The 25,524-nt window shown below is 34.7% G+C and overlaps 1 protein-coding gene across 1 annotated transcript in view; it reads left to right on the plus strand.

The window, feature by feature from the left end:
• LOC106716866 (protein madd-4) overlaps positions 1–25,524 on the plus strand; it is a 251,965-nt gene that overhangs the window by 103,302 nt on the left and 123,139 nt on the right. Inside the window, exon 3 of the mRNA XM_045684300.1 lies at positions 13,836–13,857. The gene's annotated coding sequence lies outside the window, so the exon portion shown is untranslated. The remainder of the gene's footprint in view (positions 1–13,835; positions 13,858–25,524) is intronic.

Consider the following 25,524-nt stretch of genomic DNA (forward strand, 5'->3'; position numbering starts at 1 on the left):
AGTGTGAAAACACCTTTATCTTAAATCCTATTTTAACGTAAGCTCCTAGTAACATTTAATCTAGTACTTTACTTTAGTCTTCATATAATTGTGAACCTACTACATCAATTAGAATGTGATATTTCTCAACTTCAGTTATAACATCCCAAACTAGATTCCGCAAACCGCTGATTTGTAGCGCACTAAACATTTTATGATCTCATCTATTATGTTGACTTTACGCTCCCAAGGCGTATCGCAACGTAACAATAAAATAAAGGTCTAGTTACTGAGCGACCCTTGATCATTATGATTTGATTGCTGTTATGAGACGGGGTTATAGAGATGATGCGATTATTAAATTATTTAAACTTTCGTGAGACATTATCATTAACTTATATAGAAACAGCTAAAACACTCACGTATATATATCCGGTGTCGTCACCGACTAGTTTCGAGCCCATCGGGGGCCCTTCATCAGGGTGAGTGGGACTGGTATTATTTCGCGGACGCGGCCCTTCGCTCACTGCGCGCCTGCCCACTTAGGGCGTGTTTTGAGGGAGCTGGGGGCGCGGGCTGCGAAATAATACCAGTCCCACTCACCCTGATGAAGGACCCCCGATGGGCTCGAAACTAGTCGGTGACGACACCGGATATATATATACGTGAGTGTTTTAGCCGTTTCTATAAAAGTTAATGATGTGATTAAAAAGGTAGTGATTGAAATTAATAACAGAGTGATCTGGAGGACGGAAACTGATGCGCCTACCCTACGAGAGTAGGATAAGGACAGGGAGATGATGATGATGATATGGAGATTGCTGTTTTGTATGATTTTAAAGAACACTTTCGGATATTAAAGTCCGGTATCAGTACCGATTAGGAAAATTGATCAGACTTCGAGTTCTTAGAACAAAATATTAGGTCCTTACATATGAAATTGGCGTTTTTCGTACTGGCCACTTTAATCACGAATTTCTCCTCTTTGGTAAGGAATTCCAAATTCAAATTTGTACAGCTATAGACTCATGTATTTGTGAGTCGATGACCGTCATTCATTTGTTTTTTTTCTTCTGTTTTTTTCTGTTTGCGTCACTCATTTTACAAAATGGAAAACTTAAAATATCGCATTATTTACGTGTACGAGTTCCGCCGTGGCACTAGTGCTGCGGAAACGACTCGAAGGGTGAATGATGTGTATGGCGGTCGTGTTGCAAAAGAAAACACAGTTCGTTTTTGGTTCTAACGTTTTCGTTCTGGAAATTTCGATCTGCAGAACAAGCCCCGTGGACGGCCTGAGACTCAAGTTGATAATGAAGAGTTGAAGGCTATTGTGGAAGCGGATCCATCGCAAACCACGTCCGAGTTAGCTGCAGGCTGCGATGTTAGTGATAAAACTGTTTTAATTCACTTGAAGCAAATTGGGAAGATTAAAAAGCTTGAAAGATGGGTACCTCACGAATTGACTGAAGCAAACCGGCAAACGCGCGTCGACTGTTGCGTTACATTACTAAACCGGCACAATAATGAAGGTATTTTAAACCGAATCATTACCTGTGATGAAAAATGGGTTCTTTACGATAATCGGAAGCGCTCAGCGCAATGGTTGGATCCTGGCCAGCCAGCCAAATCCTGCCCCAAGCGAAAATTAACCCCAAAAAAGGTTACTTGTAAGCGTTCGGTGGACTAGTGCCGGTATTGTTCATTACAGTTTTCTCAAATCTGGCCAGACTATTACGGCTGATGTCTATTGTCAGCAATTGCAAACCATGATGGAAAAGCTAGCGGCTAAACAACCTAGGCTGGTCAATCGCTCCACGTCACTGCTGCTTCACGACAACGCTAGACCACACACTACGCAACAGACGGCTACTAAATTAGAAGAGCTTCAATTGGAAAGTCTAAGACATCCTCCGTACTCCCCGGACCTTGCTCCAACAGATTACCATTTTTTTCGAAATTTGGATAACTTCTTGCAAGGGAAAAAATTCAACTCCGATGGGTCAGTCCAAATCGCCTTCAAAGATTTTATTGATTCCCGTCCGACTGGTTTTTTTAGTAAAGGGATCAATGAACTACCTATGAGATGGCAAAAGTGCATAGAAAATAATGGTTCATACTTTGATTAATTAAATATATTATATTAAAAAATATTTGACTTTTTGTTCCTCCCATACAAAACGCCAATTTCATATGTAAGGACCTAATAATTCTGAATAGCTGAAAGCGTTCTCATTCCCTGCCGACAATCAAGGTTGGCACAGGAAAGTTTATTACTAATATAAATCTCTCTAAAATAAACGTTCGATCACTCACGGAAATAAAAAAAAATGTGGCCATGGACTGTGCCTATTAAAAAAAAGTAACTCGTCAACCCCTTAACAAAGCTGTCGACAGCCGTGTCGCTGCCAATGAATTAACAAATACAGGCGGTGTGGAAAAACAACACATTACCGTTGATTATAGAGAAACGGACTAGGCAAAGAGCAGCCGTTGTACTAAATGCATTTTGCCACTTTTTGCGAAACTGGAGGTAAGGATGACCATTACACATGTGCATAAGATGCTGACAACTTACATAGAATTGAAACAACTTTATGAACGCGTACTGATTTAAATATTAACTCACTCAAAAGACTACACAAGCAAGCAAGTTTAGCACTTATTGATTTTATTGGACAGGGGTGAATACACGTGTTTGACAGGTCCTGTCTCTTAAAAGTCAAAAGTTGTTACAATGCGGGATGAAGGGTGTCGCGAGGGATGGGGGTTGAAATTAATTTTCCGCGGCCCGCGATAATCGAGCGGGCCGGATGTTTTTGACGTGTAATTCATTACGCTATAGGAAACATTGGAGGTGCGACGCAAAAGAATTACTTGGTTTTTTTGCGCTTGTCAATTATTTTTTCAATTAAAAATTTTAATAAGATTTATTTTATTATTTTTCTTGTAACAGTTTCAATGAAAAATATTGTCCTCTCTGAATTTTTAAAATAACAATAACCTTGTGTTAATGTTTTTTTTAGTTCCTTTAACTTGATTTAATAGCAATTGAATTAATGTGGGCGACTTTTAGAGGACTAAGAAGACCGAGCAGATGTGTCCAACCTTTGGGTCGCATACTAATTTATTGGTTAGGAGTTTAATCCTTCATAAAGTATGCTGTGACAGGGCCGACATAACGAGGGACCATAGAGGTGGCCGGCACTTTAATTTATTAATCAATTAGAATTTTATCATAGCTTTCATGAATGTTCAACCTTTTGTAAGCTGATTTCATATTATCTACGTAATCCATGCGTTTTAACAAAAACCTTTTTAACCTTTCAGTATTAAGTTATTCTTTAATCTGTTGCGACCTTGCATAAGCTTTATACCAAAAATTCAAGTTACCTGATCACATTATCAAAAAAAAAAAAATCGGAAAGCAAAATTGGAAACTCAGTCTAATTTAAATTCCCTACTAGGATAACAATATTAAAAAATATATCACATTCACATTTATTTAACACTAGCTGTCGACCGCGACTCCGTTCGTGTGGAATTAAAAAAATATAATAAGTAGCCTATGTGTTCTTCCAGACTATTATCTACATCTATGACAAATTTCATCGAGATTCGTTTTCTGGAGATACGTTCAAACAAACATCCATCCATCCATCCATCCAAACATTCGAATTTATAATATTAGTATGCTAATAAGATAGAAATTATTTATCAGGCACATCTAATTAAAAAATAAATTTTTTTGTACGAGAAAAATATTTTTTTCTGGTAGCCAATAATTAACATTCGGGCCGTACTTGGTAACATCTGGATCGTGTATTTCTGAGAGTACACTGCTTTCGGACGGCTAAGGGATCGTTTGATCGAGGTCGGAAGCTTATGGACGCTGTAAATCCATTTCCATGTAGACGTCAATAAGTTATTCTAAGAAATAAAGCTTTGACGTACAGTGTTGTAACATGTTCCATATAAAGGGAGTGTTACAAATATTTTCGAAATAATTATAGCTTCGAATGTTAGTATAAAAATTGATAAATTCTTGGTTAATCTATGTTAACTTTGTATGCATCATAATATATGTAATTACTAGCTATTGGCTGTGGCTGCGTCCGCGGAGAATTAAAAAAACATAATTAATAGCCTACATGTTCTTCCAGACTATGTTCAACATTCTTGACAAATTTCATTGAGATCCGTTCATTGATACTTTCTAACAAACATCCATCCATTCATCTATACATCTATTCTATATATATATATATATATATATATATATATATATATATATATATATATATATATATATATATATATATATATATATATATAAAAGAAAGTCGTGTTAGTTACACTATTTATAACTCAAGATCGGTCGAACTGATTTAGCTGAAAATTGAACTAGCTTAGAACTAGGAGACGGACATAGGAACTTTTTTATCTTGTGTGCATTTTTTTTATTCCGCGCGGACGGAGTCGCGGGTAAAAGCTAGTTTATAATATAAGTTATATCTAAACATTAGTCTATGTGCATATATACATAGAAGTAAGATTGTATAAAAGAGGAGAGTGTGCCAGGACCGCGCCACAGAATACGGGCGTTAATTGGAAGCAATTCTGCTTTTAGTCTGATTTTAGTCTGAGTGTGGTGCCGGAAGACGCACAGAAAGGGACATATGCTCTTTTTGTGCGTCTCCTACTCTGTCGATTTAAGGTAACACATCTGCAATTTCGAATATCATTGGTAGCGGTGACTTCGCTATTTCCAGTTACCCGATTGATTCCAGTCCGAATCCAGTGATTACCATCTAATGATATAATGAAAATAATCTCTATCTAATCCTCTTATACGGACGTAATTTACTTCATTGTTGTAGATTTATCAAATAGAAATGAAGAGGGCAAATCAATAGAGATATAAGAATATTAGTGCGATCCCCCATTAAACTCAAACGGCTTTATCACCGAGGCAACTGTGTTGCGTTTACGCATAGCAAACAAGTGAACGCTGCTGTCACCAAAAAAAAAAAACGATCTCCGGCTCTTTATCAGTTCTAGGAACTTCTTTAATAGAAATTTTCCCTTTCATTATCATCATCCATCCATTCAGCCTCGTTACGCCCACTGCTGGGCATAGGCCTCCCCCAAAGATCGCCACGATGATCGGTCCTGTGCAACTCGCATCCAGGCTACTCCTGCAACCTTGACCAGATCATCGGTCCATCTTCAACTTTCACTACTGTAAATTTAATTCAGCGTTCAATTAATTGTACTTGTGTGTATTTAAAATTATCGATGGAACAGGGTCATCGTTTGTATTGGGCAGAACATAGCTCATCAGACCGCAGGCGATGGAACAATACTGATGGCCTAATTGTTGCGCGCCTATTGTCCGACCGTGATTTATGATTGCTAAATATTCCCTGATTTGATTTGAAATGCATGGTTTTAAATTACAATTGTTATTTACAAGTCGTGTTTATTTATAAATTTGCTGGAGTGATCAGACGCTATTGTTTTCGGCACTTACAATACCTTTCAAAATGTTCTTAAAAATGTGCACGAAACCGAGCAAATTGGATGACATAATTATCAACCAAAAAAAAAAAAAATAGGTAGGCCATTTATAGAATAATATTTACGACAATACTTTAAGTTGAAGTCTGTACTTTAATTATGGTTAATATCATACTGTGAATGATGGCTCACAATGATGCTCACAGTATGGCAAATCACAAAAGTCCAAAATACAAGCAGAGGTCGTAAAACTTAAGAACGCATATTAAAGACAGCGGCAAAAAAAAACACGCAGGTATGGCAGTACGCAACTGATTGTTTTTACTATTATCCAGTCGTTTGCGCAACTCATTGACTATCTGTAAAAAGGGGGCGGAGTTTGTTTCGTTGCACGGTGCAAGGCATATTTTCTGTAAGTGGAACACTGGGAATTTCCGCGATTGTACAAGTAAGTCTCTACCATTGTGGCCCTGTGTAGCTTAATCAGTTTGATTTTGAAGATTAAAATGTTATTACGAGTTATTCTTACTCTTAGTGACTTACTCTTTTTAATAAAGAAACATTAATTATTGTACTACGGCGCGCATCGCTCTGGATAAAGTGAGAGCAGATGTAGTAAGATGAAATCTACGTACATAAATTCAAGGAACAAGCCTGTAACATTGCATGTGGTATTTTACTAAGATCTATTCGGATGAGGTTTATGTTTAAACATGATAACTTGTCTTTCATTGCAGTTGAATTTGTATGAAATATTACTAATCTTACTAAAATAACTATGTTACTAATCTTACTAAATATAAATACGAAAGATTAGGCGGATGGATGTTTGTTAGAAGGTATCTCCGAAACTGCTCAACGGATCTTGATGAAAATTGGCACTGATGTAGAACATAGAAGAACACACAGGTTACTTATAAAGTTTTTTTTTAATTCTAGACTTATATAACTTTATGATGATTGAGTACGATTCGATAAGTATCCGTTTTAAACGCGTGAATGAACGTTTTGGGTCCATAGTAAGTCACGTTTGCTAACTTTGTTTTCAAAGAGTTTTTAATAAATCGATTATAGAGTGGACACGTGGAACATATTTCTAAAAAATACCTATAAAATAATTGTCAACAAACAAATGGATGTTGACAGATTTTCAACCTTGAGTTGACAAGTATTATTACAGGATCATGATGTCCGCTCTATTGATTTATAATATGTTGAATGTCTTTGTTTTCCGTCTTTTTCAGTCGTCAACTTGCAAGTAATCAATGCTTGTGCAAACAACCAATATCTGAGGGCCATAACTCACTGGCAGACGAACAATAGAGCATCGTACAATTAGGGTACTACGTCAAATTGTATTGTTCCAAAATGAAAGATAATAAATCCCATTTGTATACCTTAAACCTTGGTTATAAGAGCTATTTTAGAACGGCATACTAATACAATTAATGTCATGAATTCTGTTTTTAAGTGTGATTGAAAATGAACTTTATGCGATGGATATATGGTTGATATTTGAAATTTTAATGCTCAGAAATCATGTGTTTGCAAAATTGGCATCCAAATTGTAAGTTATTAATTTGAGTCGTATTTTACGTGGTTTATTATAATTGATATAACTTTTTGTTAATAATTGCTTAAAAGTTATAAATCCTTAGCCAATGTTCGTGCATTATTTTATTTTTTTTAATAAAAATCGTACAATATTGTCCTAAATTAACAGAAACTGTAATTTTATACTAAATTAAAAAACATTGTAAATATAAAATTCGACTTTATGTCATTCTTACGAAAAAAATGTAACACGACTCATTTTTTAACACAGCTTAAAACATATTTTTTTCATCACATATAAATCGTTTGAAATAAGTGATTGTAAAAATTCGAGCTTATTTCTAAATAAAAAAAAAATCACTTATGCTGATATTAAGAACAAAATACGCTACCATATCTAAGTAAAGTCTGGATTCAATCTGCGCGATAGTTTCCGATGTTCCCCATCCATTATCCCTTTGACAAGCTGAGCGGTGGACGTAAACAATGCAATTTTGTCTGCCAATATCAAAACGAGATTGAGCACAGAATATCAAAGGGTTTTTCTTTTAGATAGAAAAATATAATCTTTATTTGACCATAGATATTTTATAATTAACCTATGATAATGGTTTTATAGAAGAAAATAGGGAACGAATAAGCGGTTCGCCTGAAGTCGCTGAAATAGAGAAGCGATTTCTGCCCATACATACCCGCAATTACAGATGCACTGCCTACCTTTAATCAATGGAAGGGAGGCAACACACAGTAAGATTACCCCTTCCTATGCTTTCCCTTCTCCGTCAAATCCACTTTTTCTTCCCATCCTTATAAAAAGGATAGGAAAGGAAAGAGGACTTGCGCGTCCGGCATACACACCCGTCGGACTCAGCCGGCCAATTCGTGCAACAGATGTTATTATTGCTGGCGTCTACCACTGATAATGTCGAGAAGAAGTTCATAAAGCTATTTTTAATTGTTAAAAATATTATAAAGTATGACCACTTATATAAAATAGATACTTCAACTTCAAAAATTATTATATAATAGTTTTATAATAAGATATAAGCTTTTAAGTAAGAACAGTAAAATACTAAGCAATCTCTGAAGTCTTTGTACATTTACTACGGTCGTCTTAAGAGAGCTTTGTCCTGTGCCGCATATGTCACTTAAAGAGCTTTATGGGACCGCACTTTGAATACAGTGTATACGGTACATATTTTTATATTTATATATAATTTACAAATACCCTCCTTTATACTTGACAAAGAGCATATACCAGGAAACAGAATAAAATGTAACTGAAAAACCTATTAACAAAATAATGTCGAAAAACAATACACGGCGCTGTTTTTTTTTTTCAAATAGATCTAGTGGTATAACAATTTTTTGCCGAATATTTTTGTTTAGTTGTTTCTTGTTAAGGGTTTTATTTAATAATTCCACGCCTTGATATTCAAATGGTTAATATTAATTAATCCAATTAAAATCAACGCCTTCTTTTAGTTAAAGATTATTTTACAGATCTAAAAATCAAATTTATTATCATTTTTAAGAAAAAATATATATTTTGTATAACGTTGTCAACGGCCTAGTGGAAATGTTCCTTTGACTAATGTGGGGTCAACTTTAGTTGACAAGTCGCGGGCGTAAAACGAAAAAGAGAAATGGCGGACACTAAAATGGCCGCCGTAAACGTGTTTTGCATTCACTACTACGTTTTTATACGGTACCAATGGCCATTCAAATTCAACGTTGCTTTGTTTTCTTAAATTATATTGTAAAACCGAATTTACTGTACAAGATCTCTTTATTTAAATTTCTGTTTAAATTGGAGGTATCTTATGAGAATTCTAAATTATTTTTACACTTATTCTTATACTAGCTGTCGCTCGCGACTACGTCTGCAAGGAGTTAAAAAAATCAGTCGAGTAGTTATTGTTTTTTTTTTCATTATTGGCAGTCGCGACTTTGTCCGCGCGAAATTAAAAATATATAGCAATAAATATAACAATCAAAGAATAACAATCTAGTCTGAGGTGTCCTCTCAGAGACCAGTCTCGTCTAACCAAGAGTCCGTATAGCCCTCTAACTTTTTACCTGACTAACTCAGAAAGGTATTGGTATAGTCAGAAGTAAAAATGTATGTGGGTTTGTATGTATGTAAATTCGATTGTAAAGGTCTAGAGCCTAAACGTGATGAACCTGTAGTCGGTTTTTTTTCGATTTTAAATAGCGAATTATTTAATTTACGCTCATTTGTTACTGTTAACTTCTGCAGTTCCTTTGGTGTTGGCAATTATCCATGGGTGTCGTTGATTACCTCGGTGTTCCGCTCGTTTGCCTCATTCTCTTAAAAAAAAAGCACTAATAATTTCATGTCACAGAAAAAATCTAAATGCATTAGGGATTACTTAGCGGAAGTCGAGGGAACTAATTAATTAGTTTAGGTCCGGACTTTTCGCGCCGTGATTTATGTTACATCGAATAAGCTGTGAAGAAAATGAGAGTGATTTTATTTATTTTCAGAAATTCTTTTCTCGTATACATTTTGGAAATTTTTTTGTAATCTTTATGTCAATATTCACACTAAGTATTAAAAAAGATTTATTTCATGTGATTTATTGATCAAAATTTTACAACATCCTGTAGCCAAAACCATTGACTAATTTTTTTAAATTTTAGTGCCGTTCGAAGCCTGTATTATTTTTATTATTATTTACTTATAAGACATAATACACATTAATTAACTAGCACATAATTTTTACGATGTCATAAAATTTTATTTGGACAATACTTGACCAACTAGTGCCAACGTTGGCGTTTATATCGTTTTATTAGTAGAATGATTTAGTGAGTTGGTAAGTAATCGTTAAAATTGTTTGAACAAACTTGCCGCTCGCAATCCAACATGGTTTTATTTGTACATTCGTTCTCTTTAGCAAGTGAGTAAGTGATTAAAAAAATTAGGTCCCATTAAATACTTTCCGGTGAGGATATTGGCACTGTATTAACTGTTATGTAATTGGTGATGTTGGTTGAAATTCTATCATCTATATATATAAAAGAAAGTCGTGTTAGTTACACTATTTATAACTCAAGAACGGCTGAATCGATTTGACTGAAAATTGGTGGTTAGCTTAGAACCAGGAAACGGACATAGGATAATTTTTACCCCGTTTTCTATTTTTTATTCCGCACGGACGAAGTCGCTGGTAAAAGCTAGTAGTTCATATTGAAGGATTGTTGTTTTTATTATTTTTAATTAAAAATAGCACTTCTTGTACACATATTATAGTGGTAGATCTCGCAACAACAATTTTTGTTGGATGAACGAATTGGCCGGCTCGCCCGGTGAAATACCACGACTAACAGAAGATAGGCGTCAAGTGGAAGCAATTCCGCGTACAGTCTGATGAGTGTGGTGGCGGAGGCCTAATTTTAGTCCTCTATCCCTTCCTACCATTTTCTTATTAGGAAATGATGGGAAGGAAAAGTAGATTTGGCGGAATAGGGGACGCATAGGAAGAAGAAATATCCTATCTCTGTGGGTCCCCTTCTCCGTTGATTAAAGGCAGGCAACACCTCGCTATTTCGGCGAATCCAGGTGATCGTTTGCTCGTTCACGAAATTTTGAAATAAAAAAACATTAATTACTGTAACTGTGTCAAAATCGTTCATTCGTTGGCGAAATTTCCTTAAAAATTGGGACAAAGTTTTCGCCTCACGTATAATGATACCTCAACAACAAAATTATTCAGTTTTTTTTTAATTCCTCGCAGACAGAGTCGCGTACAATAGCTAGTAATCAAATACAAATACTTTTTATAGCTTAATTTTTATCATAATTTTTTTCTTAAAAATTAATTTTCGATATGATTTGGAACCTTTTTGAACTTCAAAACTTGCTTTGATAAGTCACTTTAAATGTTAATTGAGATAAACGAAAGTCTTTAAAAAAATAATTAATGTTTAAGAAAAGGCGTTGCTAATTAAATTATACAGAGCAACTCTCAAAAATTGAGTTTCAACAAAATTAATTTTTAATCGCCCTCAAAATTTTGTATACGGAACGCTACGTTTACAATCACACCGTAATGTTAAAATAAAAACCAAAAAAAAACTAAAGCTTACTGTTTTAAAACTAATAAAAACAATTATGTATTATACATTGGTACATAAACAAAGTAAACTTGAAACAAATTATTGTCGACTTGGTTAAAAACAACAAAATATATTAAAACTAGCTGCCACCCGCGATATCTTTAGCGTGGAAACGAAAAAAATAGCTAAGTTACTCTCGACAATAACATCAATCTTTAAGTAAAAGTTCCGTCAAAATTGGTTCAGTCGTCTAGGAGATTACCCAGAACTTACGCGGACATGTGGATAGACAAAGGCAATAAGACTATATAGATTTATCTGCTGGATAGATTAAAAATGTTAATAATATGGTACAGTCTTGTACAAAACAAATTATTCATTTTTTTAAATTTAGATTAAAAAACAGTTTTGAACAGAACTGTTATTATTACCATTGCATAGTTTTATTTAATTAAAATTACATACAATAAGAACACAATTCTTTACAGCATTAAATACGGTGTGATAGAAGGCCACTTTAATTTCTAATTCGGAGTTCGTTTGAGGTTGAAGAGATCTTTATTGGGGCACGGACCCACATTAAGTGGTCCCCTCAGATGTCCTTTTGATGGCTGAGCGGTCGACACTTGTGATGGCAAATAATTGACCCTTGTTTGGATATTAACTTTACATAGTAAACATTCAGTAAGATTTCATAAACGAACTTGAAATTAAATGTGGTTTTGAAAAAGGCATTTAACATTTGAATCGTGGGCTTCCGCTGCCGTGCAGAAGAATTTACGGTACTATATCACTAAGGTGATGATCTAATGTAGAGCTGCTACACTGTACTCTATTAAATGAAAAAATATTGTTATTTTTGTTTTGTAAAAGTTAAAGAGAGGGATGAAGACATGTTTTAAACCGGGATTTTGGTCTCAGAAACCAACGATAAGCCCTTTATTGAATGCCTATAAACCGTGGTATTTTGTGCCTATTTGATTTTCGGCATTTTGGAGTTGATGATTGCAATTGGTAGCGTTGGTGAGGATTGGGATTAATTATAGAGATAGAATTAACTGTCAGGAATATCAAAAGGTACGTTTAAGTCAGAACAATGCAAAAGCTATCAATTCCTAGCAATTACCTATCCAGCGATAGATAACAGTGTCTGCAGGAGAAATCTGCTGAGGCACTAATTACGTAACCCTTTATTGAAAGATCATGGCAATAAGGTTTCGTTAATTGAAACTAAATAAATAAAATACTCATACAAAAACGTATTGTTTTTCGAGGTTAAATCAAACGCTTTAACAGTGGTAGACGCCAGCTCGCCCGGTGAAATACCACGACCACACACAGACAAGCGTCAAGTGGCAGCAATTCCACGTTTCGTATGAGTGTGGTGGTGGAGACCTAATTTTAATCTTCTTTCCTTTCCCAACCTATTATTTTTAAGGAAATGATGTGACAGAGGAGGGAATTCAAGGAAAGAGGAAATATTCTCTATCTGTGAGTCCCCTCCTCTGTCAGTCAGAGGTAGGCAACGCATGTGAAATTGCGGATGTCTATGGGCAGCGGTCGCTCCGCTATTTTGGTGAATACAGGTGACCGCTGACTCGTTTGCCTTGTACATAAAAAAACGCTCCTTGTGACAAAAAATAAAATCAATGACGTCACAAAAGTTGTCGTAAATTAATTTTATACAGTAAACGAAATCATTCTATTAAATAATCTAAAAGCTTTAATTGGCTCGCCAAGAAAACCACAAGATGTAGGTTAAAGGTTAAAGAAAATACAAAGTTATGCCGCCAACTTGACGGGGAACTTTTGTATCGGTTAATTACAGCTTCGCGATTATTAATTGAATAAATGGTTAAGTTTAATTTAAGCGATATGGCTTTGGCGAATGTTATTTCATAAGTCTTTTAACAGTAGTAGATTCCAGCTACAACATCTGTTATACGCTCATCATCATCATCAGCTCACTATACGTCCCCACCGAGGGGCTCGGAGCCTACCCCAATTTAGGGGTGACTAGGCCATAATCAACCACGATGGCCAAGTGCGGGTTGGTTGACTTCACACATATCATTGAATTTATACGCTCGCCTGGTCAAATACCACGACCACACAGAAGACAGGCATTGAAATGGAAGCAATCAATTTCATCTGATGAGTGTGTGTTCTGGAGGCCTAATTATATTCCTTTTTCCCTTAACACGCTTTTCTTATAAGGATAGGATGGGAAGGGGAAGCGGATTCAAAGCAAGAGGGGTCGCATAGGAAGGGGATATATTCTCTTTTTAGCCGAATTCAAAAAGAAGGAGGTTATCAATTCGACTGTATTTTTTATGTGTCTTACCGCAAAGCTCCGCCCCTGGTGGTCCGATTTTGATACAAATTATTTTTATGTATCTCCTCCTTTGTCGATTAAAGGTAGACAACGCGTCTGCAGTTGCGGATGTCTATGAGCAGGGGTCGCTTCTCTATGCTTCCCGTTGGGCTCGATGTACTCGTATAGCTTTCGATCCAGTTCCGTTCAAGCGTGTAACAACTGCGTTAAACTCATTCACAAAATTTATAGTTTTAACTTTTGTAACATTTTATAAATGTTCAGTGATTAAGCTGGTTCAAATACCACAGTTACATAAAATTAGATATACTTATTTTGAATATGTATGTCTTGATTTGTTATTAATATCAACGTTTTTTTACAGGTCGAGCGCCGACGTAGAACGCGTAAGTATCATTGTAGAGTTTTTAATAAAATATCAATCCATTAATCTATTCTCCTTAAATTAAAAATGATCTATTACAAGATTGAATCCAAGAATTTTTTTCCATCATCCATCCATTCAGCCTCGCAACGCCCACTGCTGGGCATAGGCCTCCCCCAAAGATCGCCACGATGATCGATCCTGTGCAACCCGCATTTAGAATACTCCCGCAACCTTGACCAGATCATCGGTCAGAAATTGTTACCTGTAATAATGTCAACAAAATCATAAATAAAAAAACATAAATTTAAAAATGAAACATTTGGTGCAAACTAAAAAAAACTATCGGAATTTATACAAATTCACAATTCAAGTATATAAATCATGCACAGATTTTATCAGTTTGTACTTTATCGACCATATTCCATCGGCGGCATAAGCTATTTGAAACTCTAACATGTAAAACATATGGTACATTTTCGAATGCACGACACAACGTATATCAATATTTAATATACTTTTTAGCATATTGTATTGAAGTAGAGTTCAGGTCAATCATATTCACGCTTATAACTCAAAAAGGTAGACAGAGATAACGAATATTTTTCCCGCTCAATTCTTCCACCATAAATGTTCGTCACTTACTCTGAAAATCCTCTTCGGAAAAACTTGTATTAAAACATACTTATAAAGAAAGAAAGAAAGAAAGAAAGAAATACATTTATTCAAAAGAAAAGGTGTTCATTCGACATGTGCTGCCGCGGGTACCGCAGCTCCAATTTTCAATGAACCCTAAAATATGAGCACAGTAAATAACATAAAAGAATAACTAATATAAATAAATATTTAGAATAAATACTCAGTCAACCGTGAGACTTAAACTTATGACAAGAATTACAACTAACAAATGTAACGTACAGACCTAAAAGAGAACAAAAAGGAATCAACAATTATGATCGTTATAAAAAAAAATAAATAAAAAAAAAAAACAGTGGTCGACGCCAGCAACAACAACATCAGTTGCACGAATTGGCCGGCTCGCCCGGTGAAATACCACGACCACACAGAAGACAGGCGTGAAGTGGAAGCAATTCCGCGTTTCGTCTGATGAGTGTGGTGCCGGAGGCCTAATTTTAGTCCTCTTTCCCTTCCCATCCTTTTCTTATAAGGAAAGGATGGGAAGGGGAGGTGGATTTGATGAAGGAGGAGATGCATAGGAAGGTTAAATATTCTCTTTTTGTGCGTCTCCTCTTTCGTCGATTGAGGGTAGGCAACACATCTGCAATTGCGGATGTCTATGGGCAGCGGTCGCTTTGCCATTTCGGCGAATTCATGTGGCCGCTTGCTCGTTTGCCACCTTGTAATATAAAAAAATAAAAAAAATGAAAGGAAAAACATCACAAATCAAACAAAGGTACAAAAACTACAAATATATAGGCAACTCTGAGACGCCGAAACAATTGGAATGCCATTTTAACGCATAAATATCTAGGTTTTTTGATTATGAATAAGAAGATTTTTATTTTATTATCTCTTATTCTTTCAAAGAAATTGAAAGGAATAGCAATATAGTGACAGTTAGAACTAACAGTGGTAGCTCTATTGTATTTATCTTTATAATTATCGGTAAGAATTTTATTTGAGTTACTGCAACAATAGCCCCAAAAAATATATTTAGTTACTAGTCAGTAAGTAAATATATTTAGGAAATTGGAATAAGTTATAACAATAATTAAGCAAATTGATAAGCATTGATCAAAATTGATTGTGAATCGCGTCGTTCCTTTTTCAGTTTTAAAATTCAATTTTGCAAAGTAAAAAAGAATCTAAACGGGTAATGAGTGTACTCTACAGCGTCAAAGCTATAGTCAAAGGCTTAACTTTGTGATTACCTCACCTTTGCACCTCACATCAAAGACGTAGGTGTTACTAAGAGCGTCATTTTGTCGATGCATTAACACCAAGCACGTCTAGACTACGACAAAATGCTTAAACGATACCGTCGTAAAGGGTTTCCATTGTTAGTAATTTGGACAGAACTGTGAATACCCCGTTAAGTCGATTGTCGGCATTACAGATGTGTAACAATGCCTGTTAAATTGTGTAAATCGCTCTTTTTTATATCTTGATTGGATTTCCATCTATCCATCCATCCATTCGCCTCGTAACGCCCACTGCTGGGCATAGGCCTCCCCCAAAGATTGCCACGATGATCGGTCCTGAATGGATTGGCATGGTTCATATTCAGGCTGATTTGTCGTCGATATTCGGGTCAAAGTGAACGTTGAAACAAGTCGCTGGATATCTTTACGTCGTCCACTAAGTATCGTCGGGTGACGTTTTTTTTTTGAGGTTCTCAAAGTTGAGGGTTGTCAAGTTGATGGTTGTTGTTTGTTTTCTCTTCACTTGTGTTCGTCCCAACGTTTAGCAATAGTTGGCAAGTTGGAGTGATGAGTCGGTAACTTGGAGTGGTTATTTTGGTGCATAGTGCGTGGCTCTGTGTCGGAGGCCCTTAAGCCCAGTACACCATGAAGCGTCCACCGAAGCGATCTAAGAGCTCGGTGAATACGGTAATAATAACGAAGTAACAGCAAACGAGCCTAGTTACTCTTAAACGAGGTTTAAGCGAGGACTAAGCGCCATCTGCGTCCGGTCACCTCAAGCCCGGTGAAACTGTAAATACCTCTTCAAGGCAAACAGTGACTACTCAGTCACAAAATAAGTGGCTTTGGATCATGAATCGTAAAACTCCTTTCTTTCAGGCAAAGATAGTAAACTAACTAGTGTGGTTCTAGTTAAACAAGAAACATTGTAAGGCGATATTTGTATTAGTAGCCAGCGTATTCACCAAAATATACCGTTATTAATAAATGTCCTCTTTTAATCGTTTAATAATTAAAATTGAGTATTTGATTGTTAATATATTCATTATTGTTGTTATATTTGGAATGAAATAAATTAAATGAGACTTCAATTAATACAAAATTATTGGGAATTGTTAAGGCTTATATATTGTCTGTCCAGTATCTATTTATAATGTATGATAATATACTGAAATGTGGCTTTGGATTGAATTAGTGTGTATTTAAATTTTTAAACACGAGGTAACAGTAATAAAATTAAGGTAACGTATAGACAATACAATCAGTAAACCGCGATTTATGATCAAGGTCGAACTTATTACAGTTTTGTATATAACTTAAAATAATTGAATTTTGAATGATTTCAGGACGTACTATTAGTACTTGTTTTACTATTAGTACATCATAAAATAAGCTTACTTAAAAAAAAAAACTAGTAATTTTCTGGCAGAACTAAGTGTTGCCATAAAGTATTCAGAAGTGTTGCATGGCTTGCCAAGGAAGTGGAGTGTTACCATTATAAATGCAAAACGAACAATAAGCTAAGATGTTGCCAGGTTTCCAGTTTGCCAACGGTGAAAATCTTTCAAGATGCATAAAATTAAGATAAATTTTTAAGATAAAGATTTGTCACGTTTATATTTTGTTTTATTATTATTTCTTTTGCCGTAAAATCCACAAAAAACATATTGTTATCTCAAATCTTATCACGATATTTCTTATTTACCCTTAAAATCATTTCTTAAAATATTCTAAGGATTATACATATAAAAATATATTATATAGGTATTTAACAGTGGTAGACGCCAGTTACAACTATATATTGCACTAATGGATCGATTCGAACGATTGAATACCACGACCATACAGAAGACAGGCATCTGACAAGTGTGCGTGCCGACGGCCTAATTTTAGTCCTCTTCCCCTTAACAACTTTCCCCCCCTTATCATATAAGGGAAGGAAAGGAAAGGGCAGTGAATTATGCGAAGGAGAGATATACTCTCGTTCTGTGCGTCTTCTCCTCTGTCGATTAAAAGTAGGCAACGCATCTGTAATTGCAGATGTCTATTGGTAGCTATCGCTTTTGCTATTTTGGCAATTTCTTAGTTAAAACAGAGGTATTTATATATCAGAAGTGGTATAAATGTGCCACCAGTGAAAAACAACGGTGATTTCAAATCCAACAAATCTTACGTGCAATGAAACGAAATGTGAAACAACATTAAGCATTCTTCGCAGAACAAGATTGTTTCATGTTCCACTTTCCGGAACAAGTTTTTCATTATTTACGAATATAAAAAAACAATTTCAAACAAAATTCACTCAAAAGTAACATAAAAAACAATCTCAAACAAAATACACTAAAAAGAAACAAAATAATGTCATGAAAACTTCTTTCTTTCTTTCTTCTCTCTTTCAAAAACCCTCTAAACTCTAAAGAAAGTTCTCATCTTTCTTGTAACATGTCTATATTGTATAATTATTGTTATTTCGCAGTCGGTGTCGGCCGAAGTAAATAGGTGACATTTTATATTTGAGATGTATTAGACATACTTACGTTTATGTCCCTACTTAGGCCGAAACCGACTCCAAAATAACAATAATTATACAATATAGACATGTTACAAGAAAGATGAGAACTTTCTTTAGAGTTTAGAGGGTTTTTGAAAGAGAGAAGAAAGAAAGAAAGAAGTTTTCATGACATTATTTTGTTTCTTTTTAGTGTATTTTGTTTGAGATTGTTTTTTATGTTACTTTTGAGTGAATTTTGTTTGAAATTGTTTTTTTACGTTACTTTTGAGTGCATTTTGTTTGAAATTGTTTTTTTACGTTACTTTTGAGTGCATTTTGTTTGAAATTGTTTTTTTTTAAGTTACTTTTGAGCGCATTTTGTTTGAGATAGTTTTTTTTGTTTTGAAGTCGGCTATTTTTTTTTCTTAAAATGTTTGTTTTATTTCTCAATTTTTAGTGAATTTGAAGTTTAATTACAAATTTCCTTAATACGTATAAGGACATAAATAAGACAAATAAAGAAAAGGACTTTCCTATTTAATATGTGTGTACTTCAATTCAAAAACTAATTTAGAATGCAGCAGATAACCACTTATCCTTTAAACAATGAAATAATTATCAAAATCGGTATACAAATTGAAAATTAACGAACTAATACATCGTAGCGTGCCTTTAATTTTGTCCAGCCGCGCGCCGCAGTAGCATTTTTCGAATGCGCGTAGTTTTTTTAATAATTTAATATCTTCCAAACTATTGATCAGAATTACATAGTTTAAAGGCTAATGTAATCTGCATTTAATACTCTAGCCATCAAACATATTTATTTGGATAAGGATTCATATCGAATATAATATAATAGCGCCGTAAGCTTACGACGCTGTTTTTCGTGTGCAATTTAATCGAAGTTTGTTCATAATAACATGGTTTTTGTGAGACATCCATAGATGATAGATATATGCCACCTGAGACTTTAATTTAGCAAATTTAAGGATCTATAATTACTCGATACATCATTTTAACGTAGGTCATATAGTTTGACCTACGTAAGCCCAGAAAGCAAATTTGTGCTATTCATTGTAACGCGATGTAGCATTTTTCGTTTCCGCGTAATTTTATTCTTACGATATCTCCTAAACTATTTGACAGAATGATATAGTTTCAATTGCAAATATAATCTACATTAAATTCTCTTGATAATGAACATATTTATTTACATAAGGGTTAATACTGAACTTGAATAATAGCGTCGGAAATAGGGCATGAATTTAATTAATGTTTCTAAAGAAAAAAATGGTTATTGTGAGAAAACTATAAAAGATAGATATATGCTATCGCGGACTTTTATTTAGCACATTTAAAGAGCTACAATTCGCCATACATCATTTTTATGTAGGTCCTATAGTTTAGCCTACGTAAGCGCTGAAAGCAAAAATGTCCCTAATTTCCGCAACAAATTTTGAAGCTATATTCAAAATCTACTAGTCTTCTAGTTATTTAAAAAAAAAAACAAAAAAATGGGACCCACCTGCAAGCACTTCCTTTCGATTAAAACAATTTTTATCAAAATCCGACCGCCAGGGGCGGAGTATCGCGGTAACACACATAAAAAAAAAAAAAAAAAAAAAATTCAGTCGAATTGATAACCTCCTTCTTTTTGAAGTCGGCTAAAAAGGAATAACTTTATGTTGCAGCGCTAACAATAACCTTTACAAAATATTTTTTTTTTAAGTTACAACTTGTTTAAGTTACATTACACGTTTGAATTCAACCATAGTAAGGTTTTCTTTTTATGAAAGCTTTTAACCGTGGTAGACGCCAGCAACAACAACATCAGTTGCACGAATTGGTCGGCTCGCCTGGTGAAATACCACGACTACACAGAAGACAGATGTGAAGTGGAAGTAATTCCGCGTTTCGTCTGATGAGTGTGGTACCGGAGGCCTAATTTTAGTCCTCTTTCCCTTCCCACCATTTTGTTATAAGAAAAGGATGGGAAGGGGAGGTGGATTTGATGGAGGAGGATCTCCTCCATCAAATGCATCTGCATAGGAAGGTTAAATATTCTCTTTTTGTGCGTCTCCTCCTTCGTTGATTGAGGGTAGGCAACGCATCTGCAATTGCGAATGTCTATAGGCAGCGGTCGCTTCGCCATTTCAGCGAATTCATGTGAACGCTTGCTCGTTTGCCACCTTGTAATATAAAAAAAGTATACTTTGTTTTATATAATAAACACTATAAGCAGTCTTCATTTACTTTACGCCCGATAGTACACGAAGAGACGCTGCACAAATTCGACGACGACACGATGGCGATTGTTATAAATATTCGTAATAGACCCACAGTACTTTTTTTGTAATATTATTTACCGTAGAATTTCACTGATGTTACATTTATATTAAAAAAATTGTTGTCTCTTTTTATGAAAGGTTATGAATTTACAATAAGTATTAATATAAGTGACACGGCAGTGGAATTCTTAATTCTACTAATTACATCAATACGTGAAGCGACATCTGTCGTTCTAAATTTAAACTTTTCACCATAAACGGCAGCAATTACATAAAGAAGAACCAAGCTTGACGACGGGATAACGGTATGTCCTGGATTCCGGGTGCTAATTAATGTTTCATCGGGTCTCAGACTTCATTAGACGACTGCTGAATTTTTAATAGCCACCACGAGAAATGTCGTAGCATCTTAGTGATGTAACACCCATAGTACACAGCGAAAGCTAGGCGAGAGCGAAGCGATAGAAGAGCCACATCAAATCACTTGGTAGTTTGTAAACTTTGCTAAGAAGATTGATATGAAATATATACTCACAGATTTTTACTGAAAAAAAAAAAAAAAAACAATGTTATGTAAAACGTACATGGACACAAAATTATTGTTATCTCTCTCTCTCTCTCTCACTCTGTTCCTCTCTATCTATCTGTTGAAAAAAGAGACGTAACCATATTTTTATACATTTATTTCAACAGTGGAAACCGAAAGTAATATGAAGAATAGTTTGCTTTAAGTTTTTTTATCTCGTTATCTTACGTTACTTAGATTACGTAGTTGTGTACTACAGGCATATAATACGCTACAGCTAGCTATTTACGAACATACTCTGGTCACCGATTCAAACCAGTGTTCCGTACAATTGAATTTAAAAGCAAATTGCGGTTATAGGTTTAACGAAATTAACACAATCGGATTCAGTTTAACTTCGAATATTATATGTATTAAGTTGTTATTTACATTTATTAAAGTTGGTTTTATTAACTTAGTTGAGTGTATAAATACATTATATAACAACTGTACCAAATACCAATACCATTTAAGATTTGAAGCAATCTTTTTGGTATCAAAAAGACTGCGAAGTGGTACAGGACTAGAATTTGGCCCCAGACAATCACACTTTCGTCTAGACTGGAGAAATTTCTACCACTTCGCGCCTGTCTTCTGTGTGGTCGTATTGCACCGCTGAAGCGGGCCATTTGAGTTATAAAAAGAATGATTCGAAAAGCTTAAATTCCTACTAATATTATAAATGCGAATGTTCGGATGGATGGATGTTTGTTTAAAGATACGAGTATCTCTAGAACGGTTCAAAGGATCTCGATGAAATTTTGGAAGAACACATAGGCATAAAAAAGTTTTTTTTTTTAAATCCCGCTCGGACAGAGTCGCGGATGACAGCTAGTTTATTATAAATACAGTAAAATGCATTTCTGGAATGTGTCACCAAGAAGGCAGTATATGAGTGACGCATCAACTGATTATTGTCAAAGCACTTTCTAAAATGGATCAAATAGATGTCGGTTAAGTGTTTTGGATTTTGTTCTTGTTCACTTAACATTCTAAAATAAAAAAACTATGATGAATCATAGAAATTTCTGTCGGTAGCTATATTATCCCCGGATGTTATGTGCTATATATATATATTTTTTATTTCGTCACGTTTTTTTTTAATTCAGCGCATACGCGTTGCGGGCAACAGCTAGTACATTATAAATGCGTTGAATGGATGTTTATAAGCAGGTAACATCTGAGTAGAATTCTGAAATTAGATGTTTTCAACAACCACCAACTAAAATTCGGCAAAACTCTAAGCAAGCTAGTTTTTTATAATGGAAGGAATTTTCTTTTAGTAGTAAAACTTAAAACTCTTTTACAGTGGGTTTCTGAGACCAAAATCTTCGTTTATCTCTTTTCTATCTCTGTTCTGTCAAAGATAATGACAGGGATGACGATAAGTTTTATATGTATACTAGCTTTTACCCGCGACTCCGTCCGCGCGAAATAAAAAATAGAAAACGGTGTAAAAATTATCCTATGTCCGTTTCCTGGTTCTAAGCTACCTGCCCACCAATTTTCAGTCAAATCGATTCAGCCGTTCTTGAGTTATAAATGGTGTAACTAACATGACTTTCTTTTATATATATATAGATAGGTATAGACTAGCTGTCGCCTGCGACTCCTCCCGCGCGCAGTTAAAAAAAATCTAAATGGGGGGGGGGGTTTATGAAAAATAGATGTTGGCCGATTCTCAGTTTAGTTTTTTTATTTGAGTAATATGCTCACAAAATTTCATGAGAATCGGTCAAGCCGTTTCGGAGTTCAAGTTCGAACCCCGTGACACGAGAATTTTATATATAAGATTTTGGTCTTAGAAACCAACGTTTAGTCTCTTCTCTCATAAGCTCGTATCGTATTGTTTGTTTGTGACATGTAGAACGATATCCGGTTTTAAAATTAACCCTTTAACTAAAGGATTTATTTTTCTACGTCATGTTTACTTTACAAATTCTGATGGGGATTTCCTTCTCGAGGCGTCAAAGTAAACGTTGAGAGAATATTTAAAATGTAAAGGATGGCAGTGTTACAATAGTCTCTTTATATGACGCTATTTTTTGTTACTTTACAAATATACCGTTCACACGGATTCTAAGGTATTTGGATAATAATCAGTGAAAGGTAAATGTTCTCATTTTGTGCGTCGTCTTGGACGATTAAAAATAGGCAACGCATCTGCAATTGCTTCGTTATAATGGCGAATAAGGTGGCCGCTTGCTCTTTGCCTCTTTTTCGGATAAAAAAACAAAAAAATAAAATAAAAATTAAGACAAGTATGTTACTGGAATTTCGTAATAAAGAACTAGATGTCGAATTAGTTTTATTGTTCCGAGACATTGTTTAAAAGCGCTCTGCTCATGTTTGATGAAATATCTGTAAGCTAACTTAGTATGGTGACCAAAATTGTTTACTTTTCTCGTATAAAGAAATCTTCCAATAATGTTGAGGAATTTAAAAAAAAATACTCGTACATAATTGAAAGTCAAGGAGTTTCTATTCCGAGATTAGAATTCACTATAAATATGTTTTTTTTTTTAAATCTTAAATTTGTTTATTCAGTATGTTTCCTATCCTTAGTTTCAATCATATAAGTGAAGTTTAAATTATGGTATTTTTTTATTTAATTTTTAACTAATTGTCGCCCGCGACACCGTCCGCGCGAAATTATAAAATAACATAGTTTGTACCCTATGTTCTTCCAGACTATGTTCTACATCTGTGCCAAATTTCATCAAGATCCGTCCATCCATCCATCTAAACATTCGCATTTATAATATTAGTGTGATTGAATTAATTGTTGGAAGGTCTTTGAACGTAATAATGTCTTATTACGAGTATAATGCTTCTTCTTCTCAGACACATGACGCCCACTGTTGGGCATAAGCATGCCCCAAAGTTCGCCACGAATATTATAATTTACATAATTTAAATTAATTATTAATTATACTATTTTTATGACATCAAAAAATTAATGCAGCTCTGCCGTCAGTTGTTTTTTTTTACAAAAGAAAATATGTATTTGGAATACGTACATGACCTACCTGATTGTTCTTTTTTTTAAGTGTACGGCTGAGTTAAATGTTTTTCTGTAGGAGCAAATGTTATCGTATTATGTCCATTATAAAGTGGTACAATATTATAACAGGAATGCTCACAATTCCAGCAGCATGGTGTCCATACATTATAGAAACTTAATGAAATTCCGGAGGAGTTGTAATTGATGCTATTATGTCTTGTTAATCTATTCTGAGCTCAAACAATGAAATATGTTTGTAAAATTAATTTGTTCAATTCCTTTTGTATCTGAAATATGCAGGTAGAAATAGACCTTTTGTTTGTGGATTGGGGTTTATTAAAATGGCGGATTTTGTTTTGACAAATGCCTTCCAACTTCCTTGACAAATGCCAATAAATTGCTTCCTTTACTTACTGGAAAAAGAGGAATTTATGCACTTGTTTTAAATTTTTCAGCCACATTGTTTCTAATATAGTATAATATTTCTATCTTATATTTTTTAAATTTAAATCTATTTTGTTAATACTTAAATATATTTAACCGATTTTATTGTCAAGGAAATAAATAACCAACCCTATATTTTACTAATACATAAATTATAAATGCGAATGTTTATATGGATGGATGTTTGTTTGAAGGTATCTCTAGAAATGCTCAACGGATCTTGATGAAATTTGGCATAGATGTAGTTCATAGTCTGGAAGAACACATAGGCTACTTATTTTTTTTAATTTCTTACGGACGGAGTCGCAGGCGACAGCTAGTAATTTATAAATGAAAGCCTCAACCCTAATACAAAGCATTACCAAGTATGCGTTATCATGGTACAGAACAAATATTTTACTAACACAAGTAACACAACGTCTAATCCCAGTTTATTGACCATTCCATTTTAGGAATTTATATTATCAGGAAACTTACTTTTTAAATTAAATATATTTTTTTATATTATTAGTTGACAAATGAGCAAGCAGTCACTTGATTCGGCCTAAATAGCGAAGCGACCGCTACCCATAGACATCTGCAATTACAGATGCGTTGCCTACCTTTAATCGATCGAAGAGGGGATGTACAGAAAGAGCATATGCATCCTCCATCTCCGTCAAATCCTCTTCCCCTTCCCATCCTTTCCTTATAAGAAAACGGTGGGAAGGGAATTTGAACTGAAATTAGGCCTCCGGCACCACATTTGTTAGACGAAACGCGGAATTGCTTCCACTTGACGCCTGTCTTCTGTGGTCGTGGTATTTCATCGTCCTGACCCATTCATGCACCCAACAAATATTGGTGTTGCAGGATCTACCACTGTAAAATAATATTAGAAGGAAATTTTTAAACACAATTATTAGTTGTAGAAAGGCTTTAGGAGCACTTTCCTTCAGCCTAATCAAAATCGCCATGTTTTTTTTTGTATTTTAAATAATTTTAACAAGTAGCTGTCGATTGCGACTCCGTTCG

The sequence above is a fragment of the Papilio machaon genome, chromosome 25, assembly GCF_912999745.1.
Source record: "Papilio machaon chromosome 25, ilPapMach1.1, whole genome shotgun sequence".
Taxonomy (NCBI): Eukaryota; Metazoa; Arthropoda; class Insecta; order Lepidoptera; family Papilionidae; genus Papilio; species Papilio machaon.